Here is a 12,643-nt window from a genome sequence, read left to right as displayed (position 1 = left end):
AACCTTGTGATCATAATTTCAAGAGATTGAGGGGAGGAAACACACTCAAAAAAGTGAAGGGACTTGCCATAGGTAACTGTGGGAGTAAGGTTTGGAGGTGCGATTTTAATCCAAGACTCCTGATCACAGAGCCAGTACTCTTTCTACCATAATACACTGCCACCCCTGGTGGATTTAACTCACCTGGCCCCAAGAGAATTATACACTTGGGATAAGGAGAGCTGGCAGATGTGATTGGTGAGCCACTGTCAGGGATATTTGAAATATGGAAAAAGAGAAAAGTACCATAGGAGGACAAAAGGACAAATATTTCATTTTTAATAAGAAAAATGTAGAGTTTGAAAGCTATAGACAGAGTTTGACTTTATTTCCTGAAAAGTTTAGAATAGACCATGAAACCAATGGTTATTAATAAACATCTAGGAAAGGAAATGCTAATTACAAAGAACTAGCATGATTTGGTCAAGAACAGGTCATGCCAGGCACACTTTATTTCCTTTTTTTTGACAATGTTACTAGATTATTAAATCAGAGGATTGATGATATAGTTTGATATAGTTTGGTTGGTATAGATGATATGGTTGATATGGTTTGCCTAGATTTAGCAGAGCATTCAAAAATATATCATGCTGTTCTTGAGGGAAAGATGGAGAAGTACAGATTAAATAATAATACACATATTCCGAAGTGGTTCAATGGGCAAACTTAAAGAGTAATTGATAAAAAATGTTAAATAGTACAGGACCAGCCAGAGATCCCTGGACATTCCACTAGAGACCTCCTCCCAGGCTAAAATTGAACCCCCTCCCCGCCCCAGTTCCTGCTGGCACTGGTGCATTGGGCCCCAAAAGATCAATAACTTACTTCCCTTAGGGTTCTAGGATTAACTCTGAGAAATTGGAGTTTCCGGTACTCATTAGTTTCCGTCCATTATGATTTCTAATATCAATCACGCTTCTGGAATTGATTAATTTTTTATAAAAGGTATATTTATTGAGAAGCTATAGCAAAAATACGATTCTCAAAACAATCCCCCAAAATTGGGGGTGGGAGAACAGTCTCCCTTGCTTGAACAAAGTTATTGAGAAGAATGGGCTCAAACCTAGAAAACACATATGGCCAAAGGGTAAACTCATAGCTCTTAGTTACTGAAAGTCTTTTTCTGTCTTCTTTGGGTCTTTGTGAAAATCTCCATGATTGTAGCTCTCTGTGGTACCTTTAAAAATCTTGAAGCTGCTCTTCCTCATTGTTTCTGGCTTGTCCCAGTGTGCCTCTCAGTTACTAGCACCATATATCATGCCATCAGATTCCTGCTCAGGAGAAACTTCCACAATTCTAGTGTGTACTTCAGGTCATCTGACCTTTCAAAGTATACTTAGTCAATAGCCAGGGAGGGAGGGAGGGAGAGGAGAGAAGATTAATCCTTGTATTTCTCTGCTTTGGCTATGGGCACTTCCTTCTGAGAGTCATTCATCTATGGATTTGACCACCACCCGTCTCTCTCCTGCTGGAATACAAATTGGCTTTGATTGTTGTACTTAGATCCAGCCAGATGTGTGTCTGATTTTCTTCAATTAATCCCAAAATATTTCCTTTGTGGCATCATCCATTTTCAGCCAATGATCAGTCAATCAGTCAAAAAGCATTTATTAAGCGCTCATTAATCCAGGTATTATGCCAAAGCAGTTTACTACTCTCAAATTGATAAAGGAATTGTCCTTACCTAATTTATACCTTTGATAGATTGATTTATTCAATTGACAAATCTTGTCCTTCCATAATTATTGAGATGGAATGGATCTCCGCCCTTACATAAGAATTGAGACTGAGATATTTAGTGTGAAAAAGAGAAGACTCAGGGAGAACATGATAACTTTCCTTAAGTATTTGTACAACTGTCATATGGAAGAGGGATTAGACAAGTTCTGTTTGTCACCAAAAGGCAAAATTAAGAGCAATGGGAGGAGGTTGCAAAGACTTAAATTTAGGCTTGCTATAAGGATAAACTTACTAACTATTATGGTTGTCTAAAAGTGGAACAAGCTGCCTTTGGAAATTGTGTTCGCCTTCATTAGGGTTTTTTCAAAGAGAGGCTGAATGACAAATTGTGTGATATGTTATGATGGGAATTCTTCTTGGGTTTGTATTGGACTAAATGCTGCCTTTCTCCACTGCTTATCCTGCTGCTAAAATTTCAATTTAGCTAGAATGTTTATTTTATGAATTAATATTCCTTCATTTTTCTGTATTCATGTACTGTATATATTTTCTGTATATATTTATTATATATATTTTATTGATTCATTTTGTCTTTGATGACATATGATCATATGTCATGATCAAATGATCATGTAGATTTTTTGTTATCTCTATTGTTTCCACAGTGTTACTAGATTGCAGTCATTTTTTTGGAAAAGAAAGGATATGAACCCTTCCTGCTCCAGTTTGAACTTTTCCTTGTGACCAAGAATACCAATTACTAAAAACATTTATATAGTAACTGAATCTGAATAAGTATTTAGCATTCTGTTTTAATAGTCTTCCACTTCTTTGTCATGATGAAGGATTAATATCTTGCTATTTGTTCTTTAGTTGTGATCTTTTCATTTACATTAATGTCTATGTTTTTATTTTGGTTCTGTTTATTTCAATCTGCATCAATTTATACATATTTTCTTATGTTTCTCAAAATTTCTTATGTTCTTAATTTCTTGCTGTGTAGCAATGCAGCATTACATTACCATAGATTTTTTCAGTCATTCCTGGGTTAATTTGTTTCCAGTTCTTTGGCATCAGATAGGGTGCCACTATGAATATTTTGGAATATATTGTATCCTTAATTATATCTTTGATTTCCTTGGCATATGCTCTCAGTCATTAATGGGATCTCTTGGTCAAAGGGTAGAGACAATTTAGTTGCATTTGTTGTCTAATGTTAAATTGATACATAGGATAGATGGATCAGTTTAAAGTTCCACTAACAGTATATTAGTGTACCTGTTTTCCCACAGCTGTTCCAACATCGACTGTCCATTTTGGTAATTTGATGTCATTGGTCTTCTTAGAAATTGAAGGATGGAGAACAACAACTAGATTCTAACAAAGCATTGACTAAATTACCCAGATCCAGTTCCTCAAAATCTATATAATACTTAACCCCTTGTAGTCCAGTGCCCTTCCCTATAACTGTTCTAAAATAGCTCTCTTAAAGCCTGCTCATGACCACATTGCTAATTCCAATGATCATATTTTTTTCCCTGTCCTTATCTTCCTTTACCTGTCTATGGCATCTCACACTGTGGATCCCTCCTCCTTTCCCCACCCTGAGTTCCAAGTAACTCATGTCTGTTGGTTACTTATCTGACCATTCCTTCTCTTGTTTCTTTTCTGTTTTCTTCTTCTGTTTCCAACTTCCTACTTGTGAGTATATGTCGAGATTATAAACCATGCATTCTTTTGTCTCTACTTGTTCTCACCTGTTCTCCTGGCTTCAATTTTAACTTTATGCAGATGACTCCAAAATTGATATCTCTATCCAAAACTTCTGCTCACTCCTCTTTAGCCCTATATTTCTACTTGCTGGATAATTTAGTCTGGATATCTTTCCAGTACCTCAAACTCAACACATCTAAAATACTTTATTCTTTGCTTTATCCTCCTGTATCCCATTGGTTGCCAAGTCCTGTCCTTTCTACCTCTAAAACATCTCACATATACACCCTTCCTCTTCTCTGACACTGCCAGCACCCTCATGCCTAGACTATTGCAAAATCATGCTGGTTTGTTTCCCTGCCTCAGGTCTCTCTAATCTAGTCTGTTCTTCAAGTTGTCATGTTGATCTTTCTAATGTGCTGTTCTGACCATGTCACTCCCCTATTCAATGAAGTCCTCCAGGATATTATCTCCAGGATCAAATGTAAAATCTTCTGTTTGGCTTTTAAAGCCCTTCCTAACTGGGCTCCTTCCTACCTTACTGGTCTCTTTAACACCTCATTCCCTTCTGCTTACTCTGAGACGCAGGGACACTAGCCTCTTTACTGTTCCTTGGACATAAAACTCCATCTACAAACTCCATGACTTTTCACAGGCTGCCCTCCATGTCTGAAACTCTCTTCCTCTTCATTTCCATCTCCTAACTCCCCTGGCTTCTTTCCAGACTCATTTAAAGTCCCACCTTTTGCAAGAAACCTTTCCCATTTCTCTTCAATCTCAGCACCTTTCCTCTAAGATTATCTCCCACTTATTCTGTATATATCTTATTTTATGTAGTTGTTTATAGCTTGTCTCCGCCTTTAGACTATGAGGGTGGGGACTGTCTTTTACCTCTTTATGTATCTCCGAGCACTTAGGATAGTCCCTGGTAATTATTAAATGTTTATCAATTGATTGATAATGTAGTACTTTTAAACTTCTGGAATTATTAGAAAGTTGCTTTTTATATCAAGCTTAATTTTTCTTTTTCACAGCCTCTATCCATAGCTTTTAGTTCTGCCATCTGGGATGAAATAAAACAGCTTCAACACCTTTTCCAGTGAGAGCTCTTCAGATACTTAAAGATAGGCATAATATTTGCCTAAATCTTCTTTTCTGAAAGTTAAATAGCTGATCCTAATAAGACATCAAATCAAGGCTATTGTTGGAAGGCCTTATATTCATCCTCCTCTAGAAAATCTAGCATATTAAAATGTGTCACATAGTAAAACACCAGAGAAGGATGCAGTACACTGTCATCTCCCTAGTCTTGAACACTATCCTTTCTTAATGCATCCTAGTATCAAAGTAGCTTTTTGAGCAGTTGTATCACACTGTTGACTCTTGTTCAGCTGGTCCTTCCCCTCATTAGTTTGTTAAATTCCTAAAAGTAGACCCGGGGTAATATATATATTTTATATCTATATTTCTTATCCCCAGCATTTAGTAGAGTGGTTAAAACATAATAGTTGCTTAAGAAATGATTTTTTCAATTAATGAATGAACGATTTGGGAGCTTAAAGATTCCATTTCTAGTTTTTGTTCTGTGGGCAACTAGCTGAGTGATCTTGGGTCTCTTATGATTCGCTGGATGTCATTTTTGTCATAAGCAAATCGGATTGTTCAGTTCAACCTAGTTCAGTTTCCTTCAAAACCAAACATTTACTAATCATTTCATATGTGCAAGTCACTGTGTTAGGAACTGAGGAAACAAAAAAAAGGAATTAGTCCTTGTCTTCAAGGAACTTACATTCCACTGGGGATAGGGAGGTTATATGTCATGTACATGAACAACTACAAACTAAATGCAGTTATACAAATTCATTTCAAGGGGGAGAAAGCACTAATATCTAATGGTATAAGATTGCTAAGGTTCTTTCCAGCTCTATGATGATATACGTTTTAAGCAGTTGTCTTAATAGTTGATTGTTCTCAGGTCTATCTTGTTAGAAAGCAGAAAAGGTGCAAGACCCATGTCCTTCATATGATGTTTGACCATTTTAAAATTAATAGTCACATAGACTTTGTAGACAGCTTCAGAATGGCCTTGAATTTTCCACAGTGAGCTGTTTCCTTGCTTTATTTTGCATTATTTTTGTTAAAATAGCCTCTTGCCAAAGTGTATAGGCATTTTAGTGATGGTTACTATTAAAATCCACCTATTAATAGAATAGATTTTTTAATTCTAGTCTTTAGAAGAATAGTGGAGGAACATGCCATGAGATAGAAACTCTTGTCTCATAAGGTGTGAACTACAAAGCTGTGACTGATCTGGGAGAGTCTGCCATCAGTATGAAGAGGATTTCATAAGCAGCAGATGAAAGACAGGACAAACAGCATAGATTTTTGGGAAATCAAAACTGGGAAGAGGCTTTTGAGGTATTGAATCATAGAGAAAGCAAGATTCTTAAAAGAAAGTTGTGTTTTAAAGATTATTATATTTCTCAGCCTGGCCCAGATTTCTTGTGTCTTTTAACAAATATAGGTGGAACAAATTTCATTTATTCTCACAGCTTTCTTAAAACTTCATCAAATTTATGGTTGGAAGATGTTTCATTATTCCAGGAATTATTCTAAGGCAATTAAAAATATTGTTGCCCTTTGATTTTTGCATCACCAACATTTTCTCTTCCATATGGAACCTTTCCTTGGAATAAAGAAAAACAGTTAAGCAAAGCCTACCAAGACAGGGATTTTACCTGACAGTACAGTCCATCGCAAGCCCGTAGGCCTCCTCTCTCTGTTGAGAGGAAGAAAGTGTATTTCCTTATTATTTTTCCAAAACTGAAATTGATTCTTTTTCCTCTTACAGTCTCATCTGAGTTAGACTGCTTTTTAGTGTTGTTATTCTTTATATATTGTAATCACCGTGTATATTGTTCTCTTGGTTTGCTCTCATTTCATACGCTACATCTTTCTCTGTCTTCTTCATATTTGCCATTTCTTATGATTAAGTAATATTACATTGTGTTCATATACCACAATTTATTCAGTCATTTCCCAATCTATGGGCCTCCATTTTTTTGGAGTTCCTAGTTATTTTTTTCTTACTAACATAAAGAGAGATGTTGTGAATATTTTATTATGTTTAGGACCTTTCTGTCATTGACCTGAGATCACTGGGTCAATTTATTAACTTTTTTTTGCCGTAACTACAAATGGTTGGCTTAATCTATAATTCCACCAACAGTTTATTATTGTGCTTTTCTTCCCATAGACATTTCCAACACTGAACTAATTTTTTTTTAAAAAATTAACGTCTTTTTCAATTTTTTGTGTATGAGGTGTACCTCAAAATTATTTAAATTTTCATTACTTTTATTAATGACTTTAGGTGATTTTTAATGAAAATTACCATCAACCATTAAAGACAATTGTTCTAAATCATCAATAATAAAATAAGTTAAAATTAAAGTAACTCTAAGGCAAATTTAAAGACTTTTAAAAATAGGCGCTATTAAAGGTATGAAATAGGAAACTCTGTTTCTTCACTGTCTTAAGTTTTTGTATTTGCAAATTGTAGTGAAATATGGCTTCAGAACAGCCAAACCAAAGGCCTTCCTACCCTGCCCTGCCCCTCCCCACCAATCCTCAATCAATTTCTCCATTGTTTGAGCAATTTTCTGGTGTTACCCACTACCTTCTGGGGAAAGAGGACTCCTTTTGAAGGCTGTACCTATACATTTGTTATACTTTTCTCAGCACTTTTCTTGCAGTGTATATCCCTTCTCTTGTTGTGTCCGATCCAGGACATATTATCAACTGATAAAAGCATACAAGTCATTCTACCCTAGAATAATGTACCACACTCTGAGTAAAAAAATTGGTAAATTTATGTGCGGTAAATTCATGATTTCATGTTCCTAACTTCAATTCATCATGGATGCATACACAGATCTTACTTTTATTTTCAATTCTACTCAATAGTTTGAAATGGATCTCAAATCTCCAATTTATTTTGATCAGTTGAGAAGTAAAGCCCTTACTCTAGGCTCCATGCTCTTATTCCCTTTGTAACTACTTTAACCCCAACAGGAGCTGTCTATAGAAACTCAGCTCCCCTCTTTTGTCAAGTTTTCCCTGGGTTACATTCCCAAAGAAGACAGAATAGTAATGATAATAAATAATGTTTACCTAGTGCTTTAAGGCTTTCAAAACACCTTGTCAATATGTCTCATTTTTGCCTCCTCACACTAACTTTGGGAGTTAGATGCTATTTTATCCCTATTTAACAGAAAGGGAAACAGAGGTTAAGACAGACAGAGGTTAAGTTGCTTGCCTAGGATCATCCAGCTGGTGTCTAAGGCAGGAGGTGATCTCTGGTCTTCCAGACTCTAGGTCCAACAATCTATCTACTGAACTACTAGTTGCCTCAATGTTGTAGATGATGTGCTAGATCTGGTACCAAGAAGACTGGGTTCAAATCTAGCCTCTTGTACTTAAAGATATGTGAACTCGGACAGATTAATCAACCTCTCTGAGCCTCAGTTTCTTCATTTGTGAAATGGAGAAAATAATTCCTATGTTATCTCTCACAGGGTTGCTGTGAGGTTCAGGTGACATAATGTACATAAAGCAAAGTTTACAAAAGTGTATGTCAGTTACCATTGAAATGTCTAACTCAAATTTCCATTTCCCACCCCTCCCCACCCAACACACTCACTCTACCCTACAGTGAAATGTAAACCCCTTGGATGTTTTATTTTTGTATTCCTTGCAGTTAACATGTACTAGGTGCTTATTAAATTATTATATTGTATTAAGGCTTCATTGCCTTAAAAGTTTTCTTAAATTTTCTGAACCTAGTTTGTCCAAAGTGATGTCTTTGTTACTGCCTCCCTCTGTCTTTTCCCTTCACACATGTGGCCTCAATGCTGACTTCTTTCCTACCCTATTGCCAGTGAGTCTTATCTTCAGGTAATCATTATTTATTCTCTTGCCTCTTCTTAAGATATTAGTATAGATATTAATGTTTCTAAGCCCAAAATTATATTTTCCATTCTAGCCCTTAATTAAATGTATTAATTTTCAATACATATGAATTTGGGGGGAATGAGTGAATGTATTGTCCTTCTGAGTTATAGTGAATTCTCAAAGCGTATAGATAACAGAAGTTATTGCCAATGATTTCAGTTTTCTTTTTCTCCTAGAGTAATTACAAAGTGATTAACAAATATAAAAATTGGTGGGTTTTGTGTTTCTTTTTGGGTTTTTTTTGTTTGTTAGTGTCTTTCTACTTATGTCTACCCTAGGGTAAAGGCACTAAGAATCAGGGAAATAGTGACTTGTAGAGAGTCAAGGAACCTAGATAATTTACCAACTGGTTAATTGTTCTCAGTGTCTACAGGTGATTTGTACTGTCACTCAGCAGTAGCCACATGTTTCAACTCAGTGGTGAAAGGTTCTTCAGTCTCAAGATATCAGACAACCAAAGCTCATTTTGCTTAGAATTGAACATATGGTCAAGCAGTGTTTGTCCAGGTTTCATTTTGTTGGGATTAGCCTCTTAGTAACATGGACTTTGTTTACGTTGAAGAGAAAGGATGACTATGCTAAGTAATTATAACTGTCCATTCAATGAAGAAGCAGAGAACTAGAATTCAGTATTCTGTTGTCACCTATGGTGAGAAGAAAAAAAAAATATATATATATATGCACATACACATACATATATACAGACACACACATTTATGAAATGAATGGTCAAATAAAAATAATAAAAGAGGATGTATTTACTGTTAATAGAAATTTATTTATGTCAGATCAAAGGATTAATATTTTCCTTTAGATGTGTTTTTGACCTGTCCTTGAAAAAAATTCTTTGTTTATACTACCTAGAAAAAACAGGATTTGTTTTTTATTTTTCTTTCATCTTAAAGAATGTCAACAGCTCTAGCTCTGAAGAATAAAATGTTGGATAAGGAATCCTGGAGACTAAAGCTTTTTAATAATAGCTATAATTATACATTTTTCACATAATAATCACGCATCCTTTTAGTAATTAATGTCAGAATGTTAGAGCTTGAAATGACCTCAGAGACAATGTAGTCCAACCTCCTTGTTTTATATATAAATAAAATGAGGCAAAGAAGGAGGTGACTTCCCAAGTTACACAGGTGAAAACTAACAGAGATAAGAGTTGTCTCTCCCAAATCTGTCACCAATTGCATTTTTACCTCTCATACTCCCCTCCTCCACCAGTACAGCAAGTTTGATTACTTGACATTATTTGTAAATTGTTACCTTTTCCCATATTCTTGTCTTTGTTCCTGACTGGAATGATTTTCAATGAATTTCCCTTTATTAAATCCTACGTGTAATTCTATCCTAAATGAAATGTCACTTTCTCCATGAAGCCTGTCCTGACTACCCCACCCCAAAATGAGCTCTTGCTCTGTTTGTAGAAGCAACCACTGTCTCTTGTGTGGTTGATAGGTTAATTCACATTATTTTTGTGTTCTAACAGAGCAAATCTACTTGTTGATCCTCCTGACTTCACATAATTAATCTGCTAAAGGATGGAGAAAGATGACTAATGGTTGTGGGAGGTCTAGATGCAAGCATAATGTAGCTATCGAGAGACCTTAATCGACTCTAGCTAGGGGTAGTGGGATGGTATGGGGTGGAGCCTTGAAAGTCCTGAAATTAGGCTTCTTTTTTAATGTAAGTCTTTAGTATTTTCTGCTTTGTGTGCTTCCTCAGCTTTTTTCCTCTCTTTCTCCCTCCCTCCTTTCCTTCCTAATTGGCAGCCTTTACTATCTATTTGATTTCTAGACCCTTTACTGAAATTGCTCACCAGCATATCAATTACAGTAATTGTAGTGATGATTTTCATGATTAGCACACACGTCTTTTTTTCTAATAACTGAACGGAAGTTATGTCAGGTACTAACTAATTTCATTCATTGATCCTGAACAAGTAGATCTAAATAGACAGTGCTGTCATGTATCGTCCTTCTATTGAATTCTCTCATTGACTTTTAAAGAAAAATATGAAGCATCATAGGTTTTTGATAAATGTCATATTAGAAAATTGTTTTTTTCTGCATGACAAATGCTAAGAAACTTTCCTTCACTGCTCTCACCAATGACCTGTTACATTGGATGGAATAATTTGTTATTCTCTGCATCTGTTTTTTTTCTTCACGATTGACATTTCATACTGTGATATAAATTGTCCCAACCTGTCACCTCGGCAGAACCATAACTGGTTTGGGGGGAATGGGGCTTTCAACAGTTGGGAGAGGGTGGGTGGTATGTGCTTCCTTCCTGAAGCAACCCTGTTTGTGAGGCTCTCTGCTGCTATGAATGACTATACTACCCCTAGTTACTACCCCTAGTACCCTGGTATCATGCAGCCTTTTTAGGTATCCCCTCCTCCCCAAGTCCCTCAAGAACTATAAGTTGAACTCTCTTAAGACTGGGCCATCTCTTCTCCCCCCGTAACTGTATCCAGAGTCAGAATTTCCTCTGTCCTTCTGGCTCCACATCAACCTAATTTGCCCTAAGCTTATTTCTAGCTATGACTTTGTAACCTGATCCATCTTTCAGGAAGAGCACAGAACAGAGGGGTGAGTAAGGAAATCTGGATCACTTTAGATCTTATGGTTTAATGATCTTATGGTTTTTATGAGTTAATCTTTCCTTCATTATTTGACTTCCTTATGGTATTTAAACCATATTACCTTTCAAACAGATTCTATACTGAGAGGCAGAATGATGTAATTCAAAGACTGCTGGATTTAGACTGAGGAAAACCTGGGTTCAAATTCTGCTTCTTCCACTTAAGAACTGTGTACCCATGGACAAACCTCTCAAAGCCTCAGTTTCTTCATGTATAAAATGGGGAACATGGAATACACAAGCGATGGATTAATTGCAACACTCAAAGTGTATTAAAACATTTTAGATACTTTAAATGCTAAATAAATGTCAATTATTATTCACAAGGAGGTACATGACTGAACTTTAGAATGAATAATTTTATTTTATCACAAGATGTTAATATTGTTAAGGTGTTTTATACTGATTATTTCAAAAATAACAAGGACTGATTGGTTGATGAGATTAGATGTATTTTTATGTACATGTCCTAATTTCCCAACATACAAGTTCCTTGAATTGCATTTGAACAGAGTTGACCATACGACACTGATAAATTTAGTCTTTGCAGACCAAGTTTTGTTTTCCTCAATGCCTCTTATATGTTCCAATTAGACCAGTTTAATTAACAAAACATAGTTTGAAAAGAGAATTTCCAATAAATACAATATGTCCATTTGAATGGTCATTAATAACACTAGCACCAACATGTTACATTCACAGTGGAGAAAATAATTTATCATGGAATCATGACTATATTCATACTCTTACTTAATATTTTGTCTGGTTAATCAGGTCCTTTCTATTTAAGGGTATATATCATAAGAGACTCTTTTAACCTGTCCATTCTCTCCATCACTACCATAGTTTAAGCCTTTATTATCTCTCTATTTTACTATTACAGTAGACTCCTAATTGATCTGTCTCTAGTTCCTCCTTCTCTGCTCCAGTTTATCCTGCACAGCGCCTCCAAGTTACTCTTTCTATGGCACAGTTTTTTTTCATGCCATTTCTCTGCTCAAAACCCTTCAATAACTCAACATTGCTTGCGAGACAAAGTCCAAACTCCTTAGCTTAGCATCCAAGGTCCCTACCAGTTGGTCTCAACCTAACTTTCTAGATTTACTTTTCATATGTATACCCTTTTCTTCACCCTAACTTGACTTCCCACTGTTCCCTAAAAATGCTTTATAATGACAAACATCACTTGTTCTATATGTCTTGTTTCTTCTACTAGATTGTAAGTGCTATGAGGGCAAGAACTATGTCTTGTTTATTGTTATATTCCCTGGAGCCCCTAGGACAACATTCTTTATATTTAATTGGACTATTTGTTTAATTAATAAACAAATGTATAAAGGTTTTGAGGGCTTACAAAATATATCTAATATTTAGTTACACTAATTATACCAAAAAAAACTTCCTCTAGCAATCTTTAAAAGTTTTATAGTTGATTGTATACACAGCATGCAAATAAATAAAAATAAAATGTTGAGGTTCTATTTGATAAAAGTGGTAGCTGTATTGAATGACTGGGTGATTTTTTTCACATCCTTGGGATTCTAAATGT

The 12,643-nt window shown here is 35.5% G+C and overlaps 1 protein-coding gene across 5 annotated transcripts in view; it reads left to right on the top strand.

Annotated features, from left to right (window-relative positions):
* NOL4 (nucleolar protein 4) overlaps positions 1-12,643 on the top strand; it is a 455,220-nt gene that overhangs the window by 78,421 nt on the left and 364,156 nt on the right. The gene's annotated exons all lie outside the window — the stretch shown is intronic.

Source organism: Trichosurus vulpecula, chromosome 1 (assembly GCF_011100635.1).
Source record: "Trichosurus vulpecula isolate mTriVul1 chromosome 1, mTriVul1.pri, whole genome shotgun sequence".
Lineage (NCBI taxonomy): Eukaryota > Metazoa > Chordata > Mammalia > Diprotodontia > Phalangeridae > Trichosurus > Trichosurus vulpecula.
Note: the sequence above shows the minus strand (reverse complement) of the source record. Positions and strands in the feature narration are given on the sequence as shown.